Source organism: Manis javanica, chromosome 1 (genome assembly GCF_040802235.1).
Source record: "Manis javanica isolate MJ-LG chromosome 1, MJ_LKY, whole genome shotgun sequence".
Taxonomy (NCBI): Eukaryota; Metazoa; Chordata; class Mammalia; order Pholidota; family Manidae; genus Manis; species Manis javanica.
The window spans coordinates 187587602-187611279 of NC_133156.1; the positions used below are offsets into that span (position 1 = coordinate 187587602).

General features: G+C 41.1%; 1 non-coding gene across 1 annotated transcript; it reads right to left on the minus strand.

Moving 5' to 3' along the window:
• Positions 1–205: 205 nt before the first annotated feature.
• LOC118972960 (U1 spliceosomal RNA) lies at positions 206–369 on the minus strand. Its single transcript, XR_005062137.2, has one exon. It is a non-coding gene; the product is annotated as a U1 spliceosomal RNA (small nuclear RNA).
• Between the last annotated feature and the right edge of the window lie 23309 nt (positions 370–23678).

Here is a 23678-nt window from a genome sequence, read left to right on the forward strand (position 1 = left end):
GATTGTGTATCAATGACACTTTAATAAAAAAAAAACACATCTAGTTTTGGGTACTTTGTTATAGCAGCCCCAGGACACTAACACAGTTGGCCTTCCAAGTTCTGCAGATTTGACAGGCAGAACCTATTATCTTGCTATTTATTTTATTGCTCTAATTACAAGTGAATTTGAACATCTTCACATACTTTTTTCTTTTTTTTTTTAACAGGGGAAAGCACGAACGTAGTTCCCCACTACCAGAAATGATGCAGCCAAGTTTCCCACATTTGAGGAAATCGCAGGGGTCAGCACATCCGGAGTGCAATGGGTAAGCCTCACCCTGGGAAAACCACCTTCATGATCATGGTATTTCCTCTGCCAGGTAAGTATCTTCACATACTTTTGAGCCATACGGGTTTCCTTACGAACTGCCAGTTTCTACCCTTTGGCCCACTTTTTCATAGAGGTACCTGTCTTCCTTGTTGATTTGAACAGCTCTGTATAAATTCCAAATACGAGTCCCTTAGTGTTTGATACTTTACAAACATGTTCTTCCAAACCATCATCTGTCTGCTAATCTAATTATTTATTAGACAGAATTACTTAATGTCTATTTAATCATTCATCAATTTTTTCCATTATTACTTGTGCTACTGGGGTTTTAAGAAATCCTTCCTACTCTTATGTTACAAAAATTTTCTTCCACATGTTATCCAAACTGTATTTTGTTCCCTTTGACAGGTAGTCAATATCTGTATATGGTGTGAGCTAAAGAGTGTTTTAAAAGCCACTGTATAACAAACACTCCAAAACATAGTGGCTTGAAACAGAAATATTTATTTTGCTGCCATACCTGTCAATTGTAGCTGCCCTTGTAGGTAGGGATTGGCAAGAGTGGCTCATCTTTGTGCCATGGAATCAGCTGAGATGGCTTGAGTGGGGCTGATGGGAGAACATCAGTTGGCTGTCAGCTGGAGTTGGCTAAGGCTGACGGCTGGGGCCACAGACCGTTCCTCTTGCACCTTGCTTGTCACGCGCCATTTGAGATTTCTTACATTATGATGGCTAAGTCCCAAGACAAAAAGGCACAGGCTATATAGCACTTTACATGGTCTAGCTTCAGAAATCACTTGGCCTTTCTTACATTGTAGTGGAACTTGTCCAGAATCAAGGGGAGGGGACAAATATTCCACCTCTCAATGGATAAAGTGTCAAAGTCACATTATAAAAAGCACATGTGGAAGGGGAGCAAATGTTGTAATCATCTTTGGGAATAGAATCTACCATGAGATCCAATTTTATTAGGTTATCTTCATCATTTCTTAACTTCCTGTATACACATGATCTATCTCTGAGTTCTCTTCTCTGTTACACTGCTCCATTTGTCTGGCTTTTGCCACAACAGGGCTAGTCATGTGTTCATATCTGATAGGGTAAATTCCCTCCTTACATTCTCCTTTTTAAATCTCACAGGTTATTCATAAATCTTTATTTTCCCATCCAACTTTTAAAATATGTCTATCAAACTCCAAAATATAATTCTACCAGTATCTTGTTGGAACTGGCTTAACTTTATAAGTAAATTTGGGGAGACTAAACCTAATATTGTCACCCTGCTCAAATACATAGAAAACTACTCTAACCATTTATTCAGGCTTTCTTTATAGTTCTAAGAATTTTAAAGAATTTATATTTCTTCTGTAGAGGTCTTGTCTAATTTTTTGTTAATCCCCAGATATTTCATAGTTTTGCTTATTGCCATTAACATAATTTTTAATCGTATTTTCTAATCTGTTTTTGCTAGTACTGAAAAGTTCTATCGATACTCTCAAGCTGATTGTGCATCTGGCAACCTTAATTCTTATATTTGAAATCTGTTTGCATTTGTTACATAGATGATTACATTATCTGCAAATAATGATAGTTTCATTCCTTACCCTCTCGTTCATACCTGCGATTTCTTTTTCTTTATTTATACCCTTGGCCAGGAAGTCCAGAACTGTGCTAACACTAGCGACGGATAATGGAGATCTTTGTAGTGTTCCTGATCTTAATGGAACACATCTTTCTAAGTATAATTTATGCTTTAAGATTTTCTTTACAAACATGTCTTGAGCTTTATTAAGTGCCTTTCTGAATCTACTGAAATAATTATGTGATTTTTGTCTCCTTTAGTAATGTGGCAAATTATGTTACTATGTTGAATCATCCTTTTACTTCTGAATAAACCTCCCATATGACATAATAATATTTTTTAACTGTTGACCCTTGATAAGCTACTACAAAATCTTATTTAGGATTTTTATATCTGTGATCAGAAGCAAAAGACATCAATAATTTTCTTTTCTTGTGTTATCCTTACTCAATTTTGGAATAAAGATTATTGTCAGCTCAAAAATGAAAGGTTTTGGTTTTTTTCTCTTTTCTATTTTGAGGTTGCTAGAATAGAACTGTGAAACCATAACTTTGGCCCCCCAAAAGCATACACTCTAGCTGGAGAAGCAAGAGTAACACCCAGGAGTACACACAAGGGAAGAAGGAACTCTGAGCAGGGATTCAGGACTACTCAACTCCAGTCAGGTGCCTTTTCGGAGAAGAGGTCTTTCATTGCTATTTCAATTTTTTGATGCTTACTTGTTTATTTAAGTTTTCTATGTCTTCTTTTACCAAGATAGGCATTAAATAGTGTTTTCTAAATGTTTCCATTTCATAGAGGGTTTCCATATTTAGTAGAATAAAGCCATTCATAATTTAGTTCTCTTGTTTTTATATCTCTGTATCCATAGCTATTTCTGTTGAAAGGATCTGTATTTTTTTATTAAATCCTTTTTCCTAATTAGTCTTTATTAACTCATATCTGTGTTGATTATTAAATAGTAATAGGATAGTTTCTGCAAATTATAATTCTAAAACAAAAAACAAGCTTTGGGTTGTCACATATTCAGATCTCACCCAGCTCCCTATCCTAGAAACCACCTGGTAAGCCTATACTCCGATGCAAAAGAGAGGTCAGGAGCCTGAGCCTTCGTCCCTTTGGGCCACCACTCAAGCCTTCTCTGCCGGGGCTACTGGTCAGAGGCTACAAGGCATTTGTCCCATTTTTCTCATCCATCCCCTAGCAATCAGCACCACTTCAGAAACAATTACCAGCTGCCTACTCTGTGCCACCTTGGTACAAAGCAATATAAACCATAACTTTGGCCCCCCAAAAGCATACACTCTAGCTGGAGAAGCAAGGGTAACACCCAGGAGTACACACAAGGGAAGAAGGAACTCTGAGCAGGGATTCAGGACTACTCAACTCCAGCACTGAGCCAGTCTGGAAGGTGTGAGGTGAATGATTCCAAGTGAGAATGGCACGCAGGTCCCAGCCAGATCAGGAGCTCTACTCCCCTTGGCTGGTTCCCTGCCAATAAGAGACCTGCCCCAGCATCCTAAGAGGGAGATGAAGGACAAATAAAGAAGCAGAGGACAGGGTGAAGGACAAAGAGAACGGGAACAGCTGCCACTACACTAGAGAAGTCAAAGCAATTCATACTGGACATAGCTAGACGAAGACAGCTACTTTCTGTGTCCTTCCTCACACAGCACTTACAAAGGGACCATCTCACTGGACTCCCCCATGGCCCTGAGAAGTACATGACTGCATCTCCCTTGATGCAGAGACTGCAGCCCTGATTGTGAATTCCCCAGACTCCCATGGCTCACAAGCAACAGAACTAGGACCCAAAGCCCTGGCCTTCTAACTCCAACCTCAAACTCTTTCTCCTAAATCATGTGGCCTCCAAAAACAGTAAGTTGAAACTGACTTCCAATGGTCTGTCCCACCTCTACAAGTCCTCATCTCTCCTTCTACACTCACACTCCCGCACCCCCATGTCCTACCCATGCACACAGGAAACTACAGGTTGATGGAAAGTCACCTTATGTGCTTCCTGAAGAACATGCTATTGTTTATTTACAAAAAACCTCAGCAGTGCCTGTGCTGTCAACATTTTGTTCTAGGAACCAAAGGGTCATACTGGTTAGTGATGAGGCCTACGCCATCCTCAGCCTTCCTGAGGACCATGACCTGTAGGCACGGGTATAGGTCTCTGTGGATACAAGAAAGCTCTCAAGGGCCTTATGATGATGTCAGGGACATAATGAATCTATCAAAATAATAATAACAACAACAATGTAGCAGCTAACACTAGTTGAGTACTTACTATCCACTGCCACCACAATCAGAGCTTTTAAAGGTTTTGAGTCATGTTTAATTTTCATAACTACCTAGTGGAATGGATTCTAATCTTACATGAAACTGAGGCTCAGAGGGTGAGTAGTTGTATCCAGGATTATATATTCAGCAGGGAACAGAGCCAGGGCTCAAATCAGGTCTACCTGATTCCTGGGGCCAGATTCTTAACCACTATATCGACCACCTCTTTGCTTTTTTAATATCTGAAGTGGGGAGATAGAAACCCCAAATAACTGATAGAACTAATGTCTGCCAACATGAGAGAGAGCTGCAAAGAAGAGACAGCCTGACACTGATCTGTAAGAAGGTAAAGGGCAGAGGAGAGCCTGGCTTCACATATAGGAGAGGTACTGGAGCAAACGTGGGTAGGGCCCTGGTGAGGTTTACATAGCAAGGCAGGGGGACTAAAGTGACCTGACTGGGAAATCCTGCTACCTGATGACTGGTCCTTCAGACTAATGAATTTAGTATCCGGTGAAGGACAGGCAGCAGGGAGAACAGAGAAAAGAAGAAAAAAGACCACAGTCCTCAGAATCAGTTTTGTAAGTACATAGGAAGACCTTGGGGACTGTGTCCCACCACCTGATTATTCAGTCCTCAGGTATGAATACTCCCAGTCACCTCCTTCAGAACCGAGCAGGGGTGTGTAGCCATGTGCGCTTGAGAGGTAGGAGCAGCCCATTCACTGTAAGTACATGAAAAAAGGACAAGGAAAGAGGGCACTGTGGCAAGGGCAGACAAGACTGTCTACAGTCGGCTGGGCATGTCCCCCCAGCACTGCATCCTGTCTGTCAGGGAACAGATCCCCTTTTGCCAACCCCATGTCATGCAGTTTCCAGTCTTATCCAATTCCAGCCACATCTATACATCACAGCTAGCAAGGCCACCTGCCTCACAGTTCATTTCATTAGCTTTCTGGGATCCACCAAACAGGGTGGCCAGGCTCCCAAGGAGACCAGGGGCTTCCCGTTGGGCCAGGTGGCGACCTGTCTGCCTCAAGCCTATGTAATACAGCACCTCGCCAAGACACCCCTGTGTTTTCACACCCCACACAGCGTGTGTCCTCCACACCACTGCCCATTGCTGGACCACAATATCTGAACCTTCCTAGGGAAACTGCAACCTCTAAGAAATAAATGGTGCACAGAGAATTGGTGCCCCAAAAGTTAAAAATTATTAGTGGTCAGGGAAAAAGGGGTACATTTGGCCAAACTCCACTAAGATTTTGTAGTTTTCCCGAATTGAAAAATACATCAGGAGGATCATACACCATAATTAAGTGGGATTTATCCCAGGGATGCAAGGATGGTACAACATTCAAAAATCCATCAACATCATCCACCACATCAACAAAAAAAGGACAAAAAACACATGATCATCTCCAAAGATGCTGAAAACACATTCAACAAAATTCAGCATCCATTCATGATAAAACTCTCAACAAAATGGGTATAGAGGGCCAGTACTTCAACATAATGAAGGCCAAATACGACAAACCCACAGCCAACATCACACTTAACATCAGGAACAAGACAAGGATGCCCACACTCCTTGCTTTTCTTCAACATAGTACTGGAGGTCCTAGCCATGGCAATCAGACAACACAAAGAAATAAAAGGCATCCAGACTGGTAAGGAAGAAGCCAAACTGTCACTATTTGCAGATAACAACATGTTGTACATAAAAAACCTAAAGAATCCACTCCAAAACTACTAGAACTAATATCTGAATTCAGCAAAGTTGCAGGATACAAAATTAATACATAGAAATCTGTTGCATTCCTATACACTAATGATAAACTAGCAGAAAGAGAAATCAGGAAAACAATTCCATTCACAATTGCATCAAAAGAATAAAATACCTAGGAATAAACTTAACCAAGGAAGTGAAAGACCTATACCCTGAAAACTACAAGACACTCTTAAGAGAAATTAAAGAGGACACTAATAAATGGAAATTCATCCCATGCTCTTAGGTAGGAAGAATTAACATTGTCAAAATGGCCATCCTGCCTAAAGCAATCTACAGATTCAATGCAATCCCTATCAAAATACTGACAGCATTCTTCAACGAACTGGAACAAATAGTTCTAAAATTCATACGGAAGCAAAAAAGACCCTGAATAGCCAAAGTAATCCTAAAAAGGAAGAATAAAGCAGGGGGGCTCTTGCTTCCCAACTTCAAACTCTACTACAAAGCTACAGTAATCAAGACAATTTGGTACTGGTACAAGAACAGACCCATAGACCAGTGGAACAGAATGGAGAGTCCAGATATTAACCCAAGCATATATGGTCAATTAATAAATGAAAAAGGAGCCATGGATATACAATGGGGAAACGACAGCCTCTTCAACAAGTGGTGCTGACAAAACTGGACAGCTACATGTAAGAGAATGAAACTAGATTACTGTCTAACTCCATACGTAAAAGTAAACTCGAAGTGGATCAATGACTTGAATGTAAGTCATGAAACCATATAACTCTTAGAAGAAAACATACGCAAAACTCTCTTGAATATAAACATGAGCAACTTCTTCATGAACATATCTCCCTGGGCAAGGGAAACAAAGGCAAAAATGAACAAGTGGGACTATATCAAACTAAAAAGCTTCTGTACAGCAAAGGACACCATCAGTACAACAAAAGGCATCCTACAGTATGGGAGAATATATTCATAATCAACAGATCCGATAAGGGGTTGTCATCCAAAAATATACAAAGAGCTCACACACCTCAACAAACAGAAAGCAAATAATCCAGTGAAAAAATGGGCAGAGAATCTGAACAGACACTTCTCCAAAGAAGAAATTCAGATGGCTAACAGGCACATGAAAAGATGCTCCACATCACTAATCATCAGAGAAATGCAAATTAAAACCACAATGAGATATCACCTCACAGCAGTTAGGATGGCCAACATCCAAAAGACAAACAACAACAAATGTTGGCAAGGATATGGAGAAAGGGGAGCCCTCCTACACTGCTGGTGGGAATGTAAACTAGTTCAACCATTGTGGAAAGCAGTATGGAGGTTCCTCAAAAAACTCAAAATAGAAATACCATTTGACCCAGGAATTCCACTCCTAGGAATTTACCCTAAGAATGCAGCACCCCAGTTTGAAAAGACATACACACCCCTATGTTTACAGCAGCACTATTTACAATAGCCAAGAAATGGAAGCAGCCTAAGTGTCCATCAGTAGATGAATTGGATAAAGAAGTGGTACATTTACACAATGGAATATTATTCGGCCATTAGAGGAAAACAAATCCTACCATTTGCAACAACATGGATGGAGCTAGAGGGTATTATGCTCAGTGAAATAAGCCAGGCAGAGAAAGACAAATCCCAAATGATTTCACTCATCTGTGGAGTATAAGGACAAAACAAAAACTGAAGGAACAGAACAACAGCAGAATCACAGAACCCAAGAATGGACTAACACTTAACAAAGGGAAAGGGACTGGGGAGGATGGGTGGGAAGGGAAGGATAAGGGGAAAAAGGGGTGTTACAATTAACACACATAATGTAGAGAGGGGCACAGGGAAGGCAGTATAACACAGAGAAGACAAGTAGTGATTCTATAGCATGTTACTACACTGATGGACACTGACTGTAATGTATGTGGTGGGGACTTGATAATAGGGGGAATCCAGCAACCACAATGTTGCTCATGTAATCGTATATTAATGATACCAAAATTTTTAAAAATTTTTTAAGATTTTATGGTTTTTCATTATTAAGTAGCTGTTTGCTTCTGAATTTTTTAATATATATATATTTTGGGTTGATATCCAAAATATACAATATATATAGATACATACATATATATTTTAAGTATATATATATATATATATACACATTAGTGATTTTGCCATTTAAACTATATAAGACCGCAACCACAAAATTAAAATTCTATCCTTCAAAGGGTTTTATGTACACCTGTAACTAAAAACAGCTTCACAATAAAAAGATCCAGTTTTACAAGTGGGCCCAACCCAAAATAGTAACTATGGCCTTAAGGGCTATTATGTCATTGCTGTATGAGGGATTTAGTGCATATAAATGCCCATTAACACGACAAAGCATAATAATCTGACTTATAAAGTATCCCTTGTCAGGGTCCTCACTGCGCCCTGCAGTTACACCACCCCCATTAAAACAGCCTACAAGCCTAATAGACTGGCAGTGGAAGAAACCGCCCTGTGAAAGCGTGACCCACCCCACCAAAAAATCCTGACGGAGAGGGTTCTACAGCAAGGTGGTGGCAGCAAAAGGGGTGTTCAGATGGAAGGAGAGTATTTTAAGTGTCTAATTCCCACCCTTAATGCCTGCCAAAGTACACAGGAGTGAACAATAACTCCAAAGTAAAGAAACATTAACAAGGAGGGCTGTCTGGGTGTCCATCTCAGCCTGTCCTAGTAAACTTGGCATTTACTTGCTAAAAGAAATATGTCTGGGTTCTAAGCTAAGGGTTTCCACTGAGAAACAGAAAGAATCTTTCTGTTCCAAAGGCCTATTTGGGTCACAAGTGTCAGGAACTTTGGCCCACCTTCTGTCACCTAGGCTCCCCTCAAACCCAAGTCACTCTTTTTAGTTTGCAGGGTCTCAGCCATTTGAGAGAGAGAGAGAGAGAGAGACTCTGTGTGTGTGTGTGTGTGTGTGTGTGTGTGTGTGTGTGTGTGTGTGTGTGTGTGTGTTGCAGGGAGCCAGGGGGATTCTCATCTGTCTTATTTGCTATCAGATAATTTTATAATAGCAAAATGAAAAGACACCTCTCAAATACCCTCCATTCCTAGATGTCAGTGGACAATTGAAATTTCCCAAAACCTAAGAATTTACTGAATAAATGTCTCCAAAGTCAGCTCAACACAAATCTTAGGGAAGAGTGAACCCTACCCCTTGCATATACAAGGAAAAGCATGCAGGAAAAGAGGAAAAGAAAAGATCCATCCACAAACATACAAAGGCACCACATCCCGCATTCCCACCAACATAACAAAATTTCTAGTAATGTTACCATTACTAACAGCCACACAGGTACTCTCATACATGTGGTAGGACAGTAGATTGTTTTAGTTTCTCTAAAAAGCAATTTCTCAATAGCTACTAAAAGCCTTTAAAATACATAGATGCTCTGATCCACTCCTGGAAATGTATTCTAAGGAAATCAGCAAAATGTGGTCCAAGGGCAAAACGTACTGCTGCTCACCACAGCATTGATGAATCCAGAAAGAGAGGAAATGATCCCACAGCTCAGCAATAAGGGCATAGTAATGTACACTCTGGTAAATCCATAGACAAAGTATTATGTTGTCTTTAAAAATGATGTTTACTCAGCAGCAGACTCACAGACTCCAAGAAGGGACTAGCAGTTACCAAAGGGAAGGGGCTAGGGAAGGTGGGTGGGGAGGGAGGGAGAATGGGATTAAGGGGAATTATAATTAGCACACATAATATAGGTAGGTCACTGGAAAGGCAGTACATCAGGGAGAAGACATGTAATGAGTCTATAGCATCTTACTACTCTGATGGACAGTGACTGCAATGGGGTATGGGGGGGACTGGATAATATGGGTGAATGTAGTAACCACAATGTTGCTCATGTGAATCCTTCATAAGAGTGTATATCAATGATACCTTAATTTAAAAAATGATGTTTACTTCTCCTGAAAAACACAAAATTAGGTTTGAATAAGAGGAAACAAAAAAAATATTCTTGGATAGGAAGTGTCAGTAGTGTAAGGATGTCAATTCTCTCCATCATATTCTATAAATTCAAAGTTATCCCAATCAAAATCACAGAAAAGGGGTTTTGTCTCTCCATTTTGTTGAGAGGGCAGAAATTTGACAAAATGACTCCATAGTCATCTGGAAAAATAGGCATTGTGAAAATAACCAAGAAATTTTTTTAAGGGAAGAGCAGTGGGGATACTCTAGACTCCTCTGTTATGAAAATACATTATAAAGCTACAGTAATTAAAACAATATGGTACAAATGCTAGACAAGACAGACTGATGAAATACCCTAGGAAGTTCAGAGGACATCCAAGAACACGTAAGAATTTAGTATAAAGTAAAGGTGACATTCCAAATCAGAATGAAAAAGAGATTATTCAATAAAAGTTTTAAAGTAATTAGCTAGATGTTTGGAAAACATTTTAAACTAGAGCCATACACTACAATTTTTTTAACATAAAAATAACATGATTTTAACCTGAAAATAAAAACATTTTTTAAAAACTGCTAATAGAGGAAATAGGTGAATTGTCTAGATTGTCTTAGAATAAATCAGGTTCTTCTTAACATGAAATAATTGAAAGAAAAGACTAATATATTTGCTTACATAAACATTTTAAATTACTGTAAGTAAAAGCACCATAATCAAGGTGAAAGACAAAACTTTGTGGAACTACTTCTAATACATATGACAAACAGCTTACTATCTAAAGACAGAACATTTTGATAAGAAACTTACCAACAACATGATAGAAAAATATGGAAAGTACATAGCTTTTTCAGAATAAGAAGTATAGGAGGCTAATAAATGTGTGATTAAATGTACAGACTTCATAATAATGAACGACATGCAAATTAAAACAAGTGAGATTTCTGTGTGTTTACTTGTTTGTTTCATTTTTGTTTTGTTTTGTTTTTGTCTTAGGCTCCATTACTGATAAGGGTATGAGAAACCAGAAAGCTTATGTATAACTGGTGAGATATAAATGGATCCACACTTTTAGAAGGCAATTTTCCCATATCCTTCAATATTTCAAATGTGAACCCTTCCCTTTAGCTTAGAATTTCAACTTTTAGGAATTAATCCTACATAAACACTCATACTTGTGCACAGACATATATGTCCAAAGATGTTCAATGCAGCATTGTTTATAAGAGCAAAAAAAACAGAAACCACCTAAATAGCTATCAGTAAGAGTATGGTTAAAAATGAGATTTCCATGGAACAGAATACCTTGTAGAGTGAAGTGTATTTCAGTGTAGTGACATAACGGTGTTGGAGATATATTAAGTGCAAAAATCACATTGAAAAACTGTATGAATAACATGAACCATGCTTTATATGTCTACAAATGTAAAACTCATGTCTGGAAAGAAACATAAGAAATTGTTAAAAGGAAATTATAGAAAGGAAGGGGGTGAGACAGATGAGAGGAGGAAGGGTGTTTACTTTTTATTCCATGGCTTTTGTACGTTGAAAGCTTTTTTTGAAAATTAATTGGTATCACTGTTTAAGTCTCAAACTAATAACCAGCAGAAGTTTTAAAAATTAAAAGTTAAGCATTTTAATGTTTATCAAGATTCATTTAGAGATCCAGAGAATTATGATATAGTATAGAAGAAAAAAGATTACATAATTACATAGAGACTATGCTCCAAACTATTTTAAAATGTATGTCCAAATATGCACATAGAAAAAAATGTAGAAAGAAAACATACCAAATGGTAATGGTCACCACCTCAGTTATATTTTAATCTATCTTTACTTATTTGTAATTTTTTGTTTTTCAAATTTTCCAAAATTGTCATTATAGATATAATCAGAAAAAATTGTAATGATCAATTTAGAATTTGCTATGCAAATTATTATATAGCCTACACTAGACCAGGAAACAAAAGGAGAGAAAAGCTGGCACATAATCCCTTCCCTCAAACAATTTACAGTTTCACAGATGAATTTGTAATTATAGTTAAAAGCCATTGGCATTTACATGTAATCATATGTAATGTACAACATGATGACTATAGTTAATAATACTGTATTGCATATTTGAAAGTTGCTAAAAAAGTAGATCTTAAAAGTTCTCATCACAAGGAAAAAACTTTAACTATTTTTGGTGATGAATGTTAACTAGACATATTGTGGTGATTGTGTTGCAATATATGCAGATATTCGATCATTATGTTGTACACCTGAAATTAATATAGTGTTACATGTCAATTATACTTATATAAAATAAAATAAATAACCATTAGCGATCAAGAAAGGATAAAAAAGAGCCAAATGCCAAAATGAATCTTATCAAATGTCAAAATGTCTAGAAGAGACATTATGTGCAATGGACAAAAGAAGGTAAAGATGCAATCTAGTGCCAATAATAAGCATCTCCTTAAGCAGGCAAACAAGAGAATGGCCTTGGGAAATAACATAAGAATTCTTTTCCACACTCAGAACCACACACATGATCAATTCTGGGCATCAGGAGGTCCACTTCCTCAAAATAATGCCTTCCCTGTGCACAGATACCTTAAACTTTACTGTTAAAGGTTTATGCTTTTATTTCATATTCTTTATTCCTCTTAAAAAGGAAAGGACCAAAGAGTGCCAACACTTTACACTGGAAGGCACGCTTCCAGCCTCCCTGGGACAATGACAGATGTCACTAATCTTTCTCAGCACCTCTTTCTGTGAGATCATCTCAGAATCTTTCTCAGCACAACACTCCAAGTAGCTAACATCAATTAAACAAAGTTGGGCTATGAGAGGAAAACTATTTGCCATCCCTTATTAAAGTGATAGTTCAGACTTGCATTGGAATAAGAGTGGAGAATTTTTCAAAGCCCCATCACATCCATTACCTCATTTGAGCAGGCATTATTTTATTTTCCTCTATGCTAAAGAGGATTTCAGAGTTTCTGCAGTCTGTGGACACGCCACTTGTAAGAAGCAGGTCCCAGATTCTAATGTGGAAGCCAGTTCTCGTTCCTAGCCTGCTGCTCTTAGCTAAGCACTCCTCTTGTACACAGCGGTATCAGAGCTGACCACACCCTCTCTGAAGCCATTCTGGGGTGGGGAGAGTTTGAGGGCCCTGGGGGCCCTGAGGATGGGACAGAACATCACCAGAAAGACCCCAGAGGCTGTGGACATAAAGACACCATAATTTTGCCAAAAGCCAGCTCCTTACACTGGGGGAACCAGCAAACTGGATTCCACAAACTGGAATCTGAATGGAATTCCATGAAGAATCCCATTAAGAGTCAGAACAGCCCCCACTGCTCAAAACCCTGACAGGGATGGAATTGCCCCAATGAGTCCCTGTGCCTTGGGCTAAGGAAAAGATTCAGGCTGTTCTGCCTGATTCATGCCAACGAGCCCATAGTCCCCTTTCTGCTCTCCAGAGGACCAGAGCCAGCCTAACAGGTAATCCCAAGGTGTCCCCCAGTTCTCAATACCCAGTGGAAAAACAATCTAACAACCACTTTCTCCTTTGGAGCTTCAGATCCCCCTGACTCTCAGATCCCCTAGGCTGCTCCATAATCTGAAGTTCCTCTCATCTGGTTCCATTTGGTTAACTTCCATAATGAAGGGCTTCCCCTTGCACCATGTGTGTGTGTGTGTGTGTGTGTTTTCCAAGGACACCCAGGAATTCCCCCCTCCAATTTAATCCAATATTGAGTATGCAACAGTCCTAAGTATTTTAAAACACCAGAATTAGATAGTGTGTTGAATTTGAGGTTAACATACAGATTCTTGACTTTAAAAGGCTAGATTTTCACAACAAAAACACGTTGCTATAGAGATGGCAGAAGGCTATGTAAACTTCAGGCATTCATATTCATAGAAACTCTTGCATCAATACCAAATGATGGCCCCAACATTCTCTTTCTTGCCAACTTCCAAATAGCGCACAAATTATGCCAAAAATAAATGGTTGTCACTAATATAAGATTAGAACCTTTTTTTTTTTAACTTTACCTTGAGGGCAACATTTGTTGATATAGGAGCTGGGTGTATAAAGCACACCTTCCCCCTCCATAAATCCAACTGTTTTATTTACACTTCCTAAAAGATCTGCGTGAACATTTTTTCTATAAATTATACAACTGCTAGTAATCACGTACCATTTCAATCTGTGCCCCAGCTCTATTTTAACACTGTGTCTCTTCCTTTTTGTTTGCGTTCCATTAAGCACATACTAGAGGCAAAGCAGTCAGGACTTAACTCTTCTGGTCCTGAGCGCACACTCCAGGGCTGCAGAATTGCCAACCAGCTTTTGCAGGGGCAATGTCTCCAAGGTCTGCAAGCCCAGGGTAAATCCTATTACAAGCTCAGGGATGTCAAATTGGTTTCTGCTATTGACCTTCTTTCTCGTGACCCCTTCTCCAACCCTCCAGGCCCCAATCCCAAATCCCTCACTTCTCCCGCACAGAGGTCAACCTGTATGGCAACTGTGCTCTGCCCCAAATCTACTCTATCCTGTACTGGAAACTCACTGCTAATTACTGTAGTCACACTTCTTAATTCAACAAGCGCCAAGCGGCTGCCTGCCATCTCCCCAGTGGGATGGGTCACCAGCTATCTCATGCAGGTCACTAAGTTGCATTTACTTCCTGATAGGAGACAGCATTACAAGGTAACTGTTCCAACATGAATGGTAATCAACAATAATTAAAAGTGATACACCCAGCCTGACTCATAAGATAGTGTTAAAAAAAAAATCCAAGAAGGGTCGCAAAAGGAGGAGAGAGAGAGAAAACTGTTTAGCCAAGACAGAGAAGTTTTTCATCTCAACTTAGAATTGCTGGAAAATAAATGTACACCTTTGTTTTCTTTTAATTCACCCAGAAGTACATCCATGTTGTGACCACAGTGAAAAGCAGCAAATTTGAAGCAGCAAAGTTTGGATTTTCCTTAAAGGAAGGAAATGCTTCCTCTCAAAGGCTGAATCCCTTCACCTCGGTGTCCGGAGAAGGCAGTAGATCAGGGATCAGGCACCCCCCTGCCAGGGGAGGTCATCAAGACTGTTCTGTGGCTGATGCCAACTTCCAGTCTCAGAAACTGAGAGAATCAACTATTAACAACCCTCTGCCTTCCAGAAGTGTTTTAGCCTGTGCTATGTAAATTCCCTGTTGCCCACCAGATTCTCAGGCCCAATCTGGAATCCCCCTGTCTAGACAATAGGCAGCCCCAGCCCGACACTACTAATTACCAAGCCTCACTGAGCAAACAGATACATACTCCCAGCATCCCTACTGTGCTTGACACACAGGTCACGGGGCCCTAATCAAGACTCACTGAAGCTTTAGTTGAACCGTGATTGGGATTATCCACCATCTATGCCCTTCTCGCCACCACCACCGCACCCCTCTGCTGCTTCTATCTTAAGTCAGGTTCCCCACAATCAGACCTTGAGACTATGATTCACTTTCCAGTAACTATATCAATGAAGTGCTCCCAGGAGAAACCGAGAAGGGAGTTGGGAGAAGCGGGACAAGGACAGGGGGAGAGCTGAGCCCTGGTGTGATTCCAAGTCTCAGCCTAGGCCTGATGCTCTGGAGCATAAATGGTCTCACATTAAGGCAGGGGGCTGGCCTTTTGTTACTGGCCACAATCACTGGTTGCCAGGCACCTCAGAGTGGATGTAAACCCCTGGCATTCCTGGCTCTCTGTGCTATGATCTAAGCAACTCCAGTGGCCCAAGGACAGCTTGTGATGAAGGCCATTGGTGCCAGCCTGAAAGCAAAGTGAAGTGAGTCTGGGCAATTGCACCCAAAAAAGAAAACAATCACTCAGTGGGTTTTAGAAAGCTTATACTGTTTAGTATAAAGCTTGGAATTGAAAAGTATGTAAAAGGAGTAGCGCATATTGTTGTCCTACAATTGTCTTACAGGAAGGTAGCTGTTCCCACTACTCCTTTCAGCTGGAAAGGGGAAGGCCCTGCTGCTTTACCCTCATCACTGGCTATTTTCATCCTCTTCTTGGGGGAGCCTTGTACGTGCTGGAGCAAAGAAATTAACCATTTCAAGAAGCCATACAGACAGAATAATTCTTAAGATGTACATAATAAACTGGGAAGGTAAAAATAAATTCACAAGTGCCAACATATATGGAATTTTGGGTAATCAAGAGCCTATGCAATGCAGTGGATATAAATATGATTCTGGTTGTTCATGAAGTAAAGAGAAGACTGTTTTAGAAGTATAGGAAGAGGTGAGATTTGAGCAGAGCCCTGGAGGGTGAGGTGAATTCAGATGGGAGAAGCAAGGAAAGAATGGCTCTTCACTCAATGAGAAGAAGCAAAGAACAGAAGCCACCTTCTGGGAATGCTCAGCGAAGCCCTCAAGGGTTCTAGAGTAAACAAGGTAGTTTCTCTGACATCCCACACAGAAACAAAGCCATGCTTCCCAGCTAGCCCACATCACCAAGCGGCTGCCGGCGGAGGCCCTTCCACCCAGGGTGCTCTCAGGCAGCTGCGGAGCTGCGTGTGTCTGCTGCCAGTAAGGGCAGAGGAGGAGAGCTCAGGCCCCCAGCTCAGGGCTCTTCTGTGCTGGAACGCTGGCCAGTATGTGGCCTGTAGCTAATACTCCAGCACGTACAAGGCTCCCCCAAGAAGAGGATGAAAATAGCCAGTGATGAGGGTAAAGCAGCAGGGCCTTCCCCTTTCCAGCTGAAAGGAGTAGTGGGAACAGCTACCTTCCTGTAAGACAACAAATCACCACCATAAACACCAACCAGCCGCCTCTCGCCCACTTCATGATTTATTTTCCAGCAATTGGCCCCATATTTAATGAAATCTGACCAGCAGTCAGAATCCTAATTAGATCCAGGAGCTGACTGCCTCAAACTCTCCCTCTGGCCTCCATGCCTGCCCCTCTCCCAGCCCCACACCCAGGCCAGGGGGAAAAACCTTCAACTTGGACTAAGGCCCCTGCTCCCCCGAGTTCCACAGGCTTTCCCAGCTCGCACCCCCTCCTCTTCCTGCAGAAGCAAACCCTTCTGCCCTCACTCAGCCAAGCCAAATACATAGGAAACAATTCAGCTTCCCAGAAGCTGAAGATCAGCTCCAAGCCGAGACTTGTTCTGAAGTAATCAAGGTGGGTGAGACTGTAGAGAGAAAGAGATGTGGGACAGAAGAAAATAAAGACTATTGGCTCCGTCATTTAGTAATGAACCTGGCAAAACAAAGTTTATGGTCTTTAGAGGCTTTGGACGGGGAGGAGGACCCCTTATCCAGGCTGATTCTAAGAACAACTTTTCATCCTAGTCACCCAGTGCACACTGAGGTGGGTGAGGGGCGGACTCTGTTACTCTAAAAATAAGCAACCAATAAGTGATACCGCCCTCCAGATCGCCTCCAGTCTACTCAGAGATGGAACTTTTTTCAAGAGGAGTGCCTCTCTGACGCTGTGGATTAATAACAATCACAACTCACATTTGTGAGGAGCTTTTAGCTTTTCAAAGTCCTCTTCAATCCATCCTCCCACTTGATCCTCCTGGCAGCCTGCTGGTGCAGGTGGAGCAGGAATTACCAGCACCAGTGCTTCGGGTAGCAGATCATGGAGTCAGTGGATGTGAGGGACCTGAAAATCCTTCTCACAAAGACAGCCCTTCCATTTTGCAATGCAGATAAGGCTTAAGAAGTAAATAGCCTTTGAAAAGACAACCCATCGACCAGTATGTAATGTGCAGCAAAACCACAGGTGAGACTTTTCCAAGAGCAATTTTTAATACAGAAAGGAAATGGGGTCACCCAAAGGGAATGGAGAAAACTTAGGTCACAATTTTGCCTTAGGTCACCCTTAAGAATTGTTAACCCTATTTTATAGGTGGGAAGAAACAGAGGTCAAGTCATCCATTCATTCATTCATATTTTGATTAAAACACTTTTTATAGTAGCTCGTGTTGTGCCCGCCAAGCCTGGTGGCACAAATGAAGACATATGCCCGACATCAACAAGCAGGCAGTGGGACAGAGGAGGAAATGTGAGCATCAGGATAATGTTTTGAGATACCCATCTCTACCCCACCTCCTCTACCCTTACTCAAGCAACAAGGACGGCTTCTAAATTCACTGTCTACAACCCTGAACAAAAAAAAAAAAATGTAAGCAATTTCAGAACAAAGATTTTAGGCACAGTGCAGAGACTTTTTTAGGGAGAAAGAGACTTAGGAATTCTAAAATCTTGGTTTTCATATCAAAAGCCAAATTGTGGAAGTCTCAGAGTATAGAGTTAATGTTATTCATAGAAAGTAAAATACAGAGTAGGGTGGAGAAGCATGCACAACAGTGAGAGGTTTCCTTTCCATCACAAAGGGGGACTGATGCCACCAGCTGTTCAGAGCAGGAGACTCCTGGGGATCTGATCACATCAGTCCCTCAGCATGCAGGGTCTGGGAGCACAGAAGCTCTGATGCACAAGCCTTATAATTGTGACCACCCATCACTCAGCCACAGGCCTGAGGCTTTGAATGCTTCTCTCCTCAGATGGAGAGAGAAATGTGCTCTGGTTTTTGCTTGGGTTTTGCTTATTTTTCTAAAATAACCTGACGTAACTGATTTCAAATCCAATGACATTTGAATTTATCAGTGGACTGTTTTTCAGCTTAATCACCTTTTTTTATTGTGGTAAAAACCATATATCATAAAATTTGCCATCCTGTTTCCAGGTGTATTTTTCAGTAGCGTCATATATATTTACACTGTGGTAAAACAGATCTCCAGAATCTTCATCTTGCAGAAGTGAACCTCTATACCACTGAACAGTAAGTTCCCTTTGCCCCTCCTCCCTGTCCCTGGTAGCTATCCTCCTGCTCTCGGTAGCTGTGAACTTGGCTACTTTAGGTACAGTCATGTGAGTGGCATCACCCAGTATTTGTCTTTCTGTCACTGCTCTATATCACTTAACATGTCATCAAGGTTCAGCCATGTCATAGCATGCAACAGGGTTGCCTTCCTTTTTGCAGCTGCCTGGTAGGTACCAATCCTATTTCTTTAAGTGTTCATCCATCAGTGGACACTTGGGCTGCTCCGACCTCTTGGGTTTTGTGAATCATGCTGCTCTGAACAGGGGTGTGCTTTCAATTCTTTTGACTCTATATCCAGAAGTAGAATTGCTGGATCATATGGTAATTCTATTTTTAATTTGGGGGGGAACAGCCATAACGTTTTCCACAACAGCTGCACCATTTTGCAGTTTCCACCCGCAGTGCACAAGGGTTCCAAATTCTCCACATCCCTGCCAACACTTGTTACTTTTTTTATAGTAGCCCTCCTAGTATGTAAGAGGAGATATCTGTTGGGGTTTTGACTAGTATTTATCTGATGATGACTGATGAGCATCTTTTCACATGCTTTTTGGCCATTTGTAGCTCAGCAACCACTTTTAAAATCATTCATTTTTGAAGCCCTGAAATTTTGCTTCCCTCTTTGTGGGCAGGTCGCAGCTGCCATCTTTCCAACATGACATCCAGTGAAAAAGAGGCCATTTCTGTTTTTTGACTTTAACATATGACTAAAGCCAAGTTTCTTCTCCTCAGCACTGTTGTGACATTTTAGACCAAGTAAGTTTTTGCTGTGGGGAATGTCCTGTGTACTGAAGGGTGTTTCACAGCATCCCTGGCTTCTAGTTGCCAGCGGCAGTTCCTATGCCACGTGCAACAACCAAAAATGAACCCAGACACTGTCAAATGTCTCCCTCAGGGGTATGGGGAGAGGATGTGCAAATTGGTCCCCAGTTGAGAACCATTGGATTAGAGCTTGCAAAATTAGCATGTTTAAAATAGGCCAACATAATCACTTTAAATTTTTGAATCAGCATTAAGAATTTTGGAAATATCACCTAAAAAATTCCAGATTTCCAGCTTCTCTTGAGAAAGCAGAGAATCAAACCATTTTGACCTGCATTGCCCCATGCCAATAATAGGCTGGGCTTAGTAGCTACTACCCACTCAAGTTTGAGTTTGTGGCCTTAACGCAGCCCATAAAGTAAAATAAAGCCTATTGGAATGCCAGGTAAAGATGCCTCCAATCTTTCAAACGACAGCGTGGTTCACAGAGAAAAAACAATGGACTAGAAATCAAGAGAATAAGGTTCTAATCCCCAGTGGTGACCTGGAGTAATTCAACTCAATGAACACTCTGGATTGCACTACTACATGCAAGGTTTCAAGATCAGTCCCAGAACTCATTGGGGCCTCAGTTTCCCTATTTAACCCAATTTACAGACACTCTAATTGAATTGGTGAGCTCTGAGAGCTGTCTGAGCTCCAAACATCCATGAGCCACACATGGTGACCACATAGACTAACACCCTGAAGCTCCAGAATTAAGGAAGCAAGGAACAGTGCTGACTAGCGGCCAGAAGAGACCGTAGAGTCCTTTTAAAGAAATATGGTTATATTTTTCTCACTGTATGCAGTTATGCACATTGGGCTGTAGCAGACACAGTGAGCTGCACCACCCAGATCCCCCTGCAAGGAAGGCCCTTCTGCCCAGCTGTGGAGAGCGCCCCCTTCCAGCCTGCCTCAGCTGGCAGCCCACATCTGGTGAGTGACCTGTGGGTATAAAGGCCTAGGCATTTCAACCCAATGCAGGATACTCCTGGGCACTATTTGCTCCAGAACTCTCCACTGGGCTGACCAGGGCTTTATCAGGCCTGCATCACAGGCCAGCTTCCTCCTCTGCCCAATCCCACTTCCTACCCTTTTCCCTCATGGGAATCAAACCTGCATAACATCGTGTACTCCAAATTTTGTCTCAGGATCTGCTTCTAGAAAGCATATAGGCTTTGGCAGTAAGGTATTTCTGGCTCGTTGTGTGTATATGTCTGCGTGTGTGAGATTCTGCTCAGATACCCACCTTTCCCTGACTTGACCCAGCAGTAAACCCTGATCAGCCTATACCTCCAAGCAGTCTGTGTGATCCCAATTACCTCACCACTGTCTGATTTAGGAAAGAAGTGTGCTCCGCCCCTGGCCAATGAGCTGTGATAGAAGTCTGCTGAGAAGACTCTAGAAGTGTTTCTTCAATAATAAGAAAGAGCAACCCACGGGGGGAATTTTCTTCTGCTTGTGTGCTTTCTGAGGCCAGAACTCTGGCAGCCGTCTTGAGCTGGTAGGAGAAGGTACCAAGCTCACTGAGAAGGGCAAAATGGAGAAAATGTGAGACCTGGGTGATGTTTTTGAGGTGCTGATTTTGGAACCAATCCCAAAGTTACCCTGTGGCAATTCTTGTTATGTAAGATAACAAATAATCCATATTATTTAAACCATGCTGACTTGGGATTTCTGTACCTTGCAGTCCAAACATCCTACCCATTGTACAAGCAATCAAGTACAACCTAGTAGAGACTCTTGAAGGGTCTTTTTAAATCAATACCTTAAAAAACTGTGCCCATTTTTTACATGTGAGGTAACTGAAAGTTAGTGATCCAGTGCAAAATGAATATGCCTTTGAAATCCCACTTCACCGGTAGTGAAGAGAGGTTTCACCTTAGAAGAATTTGCCAGGCAGACGCACATTTCATCCCAATTCCTGCTAATTATTGTGGATAGTCAAAGTATTTCCAAGTCCAAAGTAAGCTCATAATGAAGGTTGCTTAGTGCAATCTAGCCAATACCACTGGCCTAGCGTGTGGTCAGAAGTTAGCCTTGGAAGGCTGCTAGAACCCTGTGGTAGCTCTCACCCCTTTCAGACCTCTGGGTGCCATGTCCAGGCACAAAGCCGGAATTCACTGAACAGCTCTTTAATTACTACATCGAAACGGCCTCTTCTACAAATAGGGAGTAGCTCACTCCTCAGAGAAATTGTGGTCTGCTGTCGTTTCCAGAGATATAACTTATTTCTGACAAGCTATTAAACTTCTTGCAGATGAACAGAAAGCAAGACCCTAAATGGAAAGAAATGCACATTTCTGCACACAGGGCCATGTGTGCAGGCCAGAGAAACAGCTCACTTGCGATCCGGTTGGGCCAGCAGAGCGCCAGCTCCTGAGCTGGACACGAACAATCTGTCTTGCATCTCCAGCTGCGAGGGGTTTCCAGGATTTGGGCTCAGAGACTGTTCTCTATGCCAATTCCCTTTGGCAGGAAAGACACCGTCTGGCGTCACCACTGCTATTCCCAGTCCTTCACTCCTGCCAACCTCCTCATGTTTTATCTATTTTTATTTGAATTGGTGATCAAGGGATTAACCCAGTTTATACAAATTCCATCTTCCAAAAGCCAGTATGGTGTAGTGGCAATTGTGATATTTCACTCTCCAAATGAATCGAATTGGATTTTAATGACAGTAGACTCCATTAAGCAACACCTGATTGGGTTATTTCCTGAGAATTTCATCTTCATTGTTTTCCCCATCCAGCTACCCAACAGCACACAGCAGGAGAGCCATCAAGGACTGCTGCCAGGCTGTATTGGATCATCCTTGACATGATGGTCACATTTTCTTCTATTTCTAGCAAGTCATATGTCCCTGTTTTATTCAATCGTTCCACAGGACACCCTCAACACAGTGTCAACTTCCATCGGAAAAAAACTTAAGCTTTTTGTAGGTTACTTGGTAGTAGAGGACTATAATTCTTCATAAGAAACTCTCATATGAGGTGTATAATTTATATGTAGTTTTCTACATTGATTAGAGTTTATTTTTAATAACATTAAGGCATTTTTTTCTCCTTAGAATTGAAAAGCTAACTTGATCTTGTATGTACATCACCTGAATTAAGTCTGCAGCAGTCAAGTGAAGAGTAAAACAATTGCTGTGTGAATCAGTCTGGAGAGACCCAAGTTTTCCTCTGACACTACCAAACTTCAAGCAGTTCACATCCCTCCACAAAGGAGTATATTTAGGATCTTGACAGAGTCCAATGATACAAGTCATTGAGGGCCACTGCATGTTTGTCTTATTCCCACTGTAATTCTAGGGCTGTATGACTCCTGCCATAGAATGGTGATCAATACATACCTGAAGGAAGAATGAACAGATGAATGCTGAGAATAACTGAGAAGTGTCTGAGCAGTCAGTGTATTCAGACAATCCTGTATCCATTTTACCCTAGTAATCAGTGCCTACCATCAGGAGAGAGAGAAATGGTGGAGCCATCCTACATAAAAGGCCGTATGTGGATAAGGCAGAATGTGAGACATGAGAGGAGCATAAAAGAAATAGCAATTTTGTCTTTCACCCCCTCATTCAAATCTAAATACTCAGATTTAATTTCCCCTTCTCTATATAAAATCTTCATAAAATGAAACCTTGAACTGAAAGTGTAAGACAGTACTTTTAATTAACCAGAATTTTTAATTCTTTCTTAAGAAATTGCCAAACCACAAGCAAACCAGGAAATAGCAAAGATTTATACCACCACTGTCTCTCCCCAAAAGCAACACTTGGAGCTATGGCCCTGTGTAGCTGACTTGAACTAATGCTAATGCTAATATGCTGTCCTAATGAGGAAAAGTATTCATTAAGCACCTACTGTATAACACCCTTCACACAAAATACAGGATACAGAGTTACACTCTTCGAGGAGCTTACAATTTAACTGGAAAGATAACACACATGTGGAAATAACAATAAAGCACCACCATGATTGATTCAATTAGACAAAGTCTAAAAATAGGTAAGTTAACGGGCAGAAAATAAGTGTTATACTTTAGAAAGCTGCATTATAAACCTCCCTCTTACTAAAGAGAGCAAGCCAATATGCAAAATAT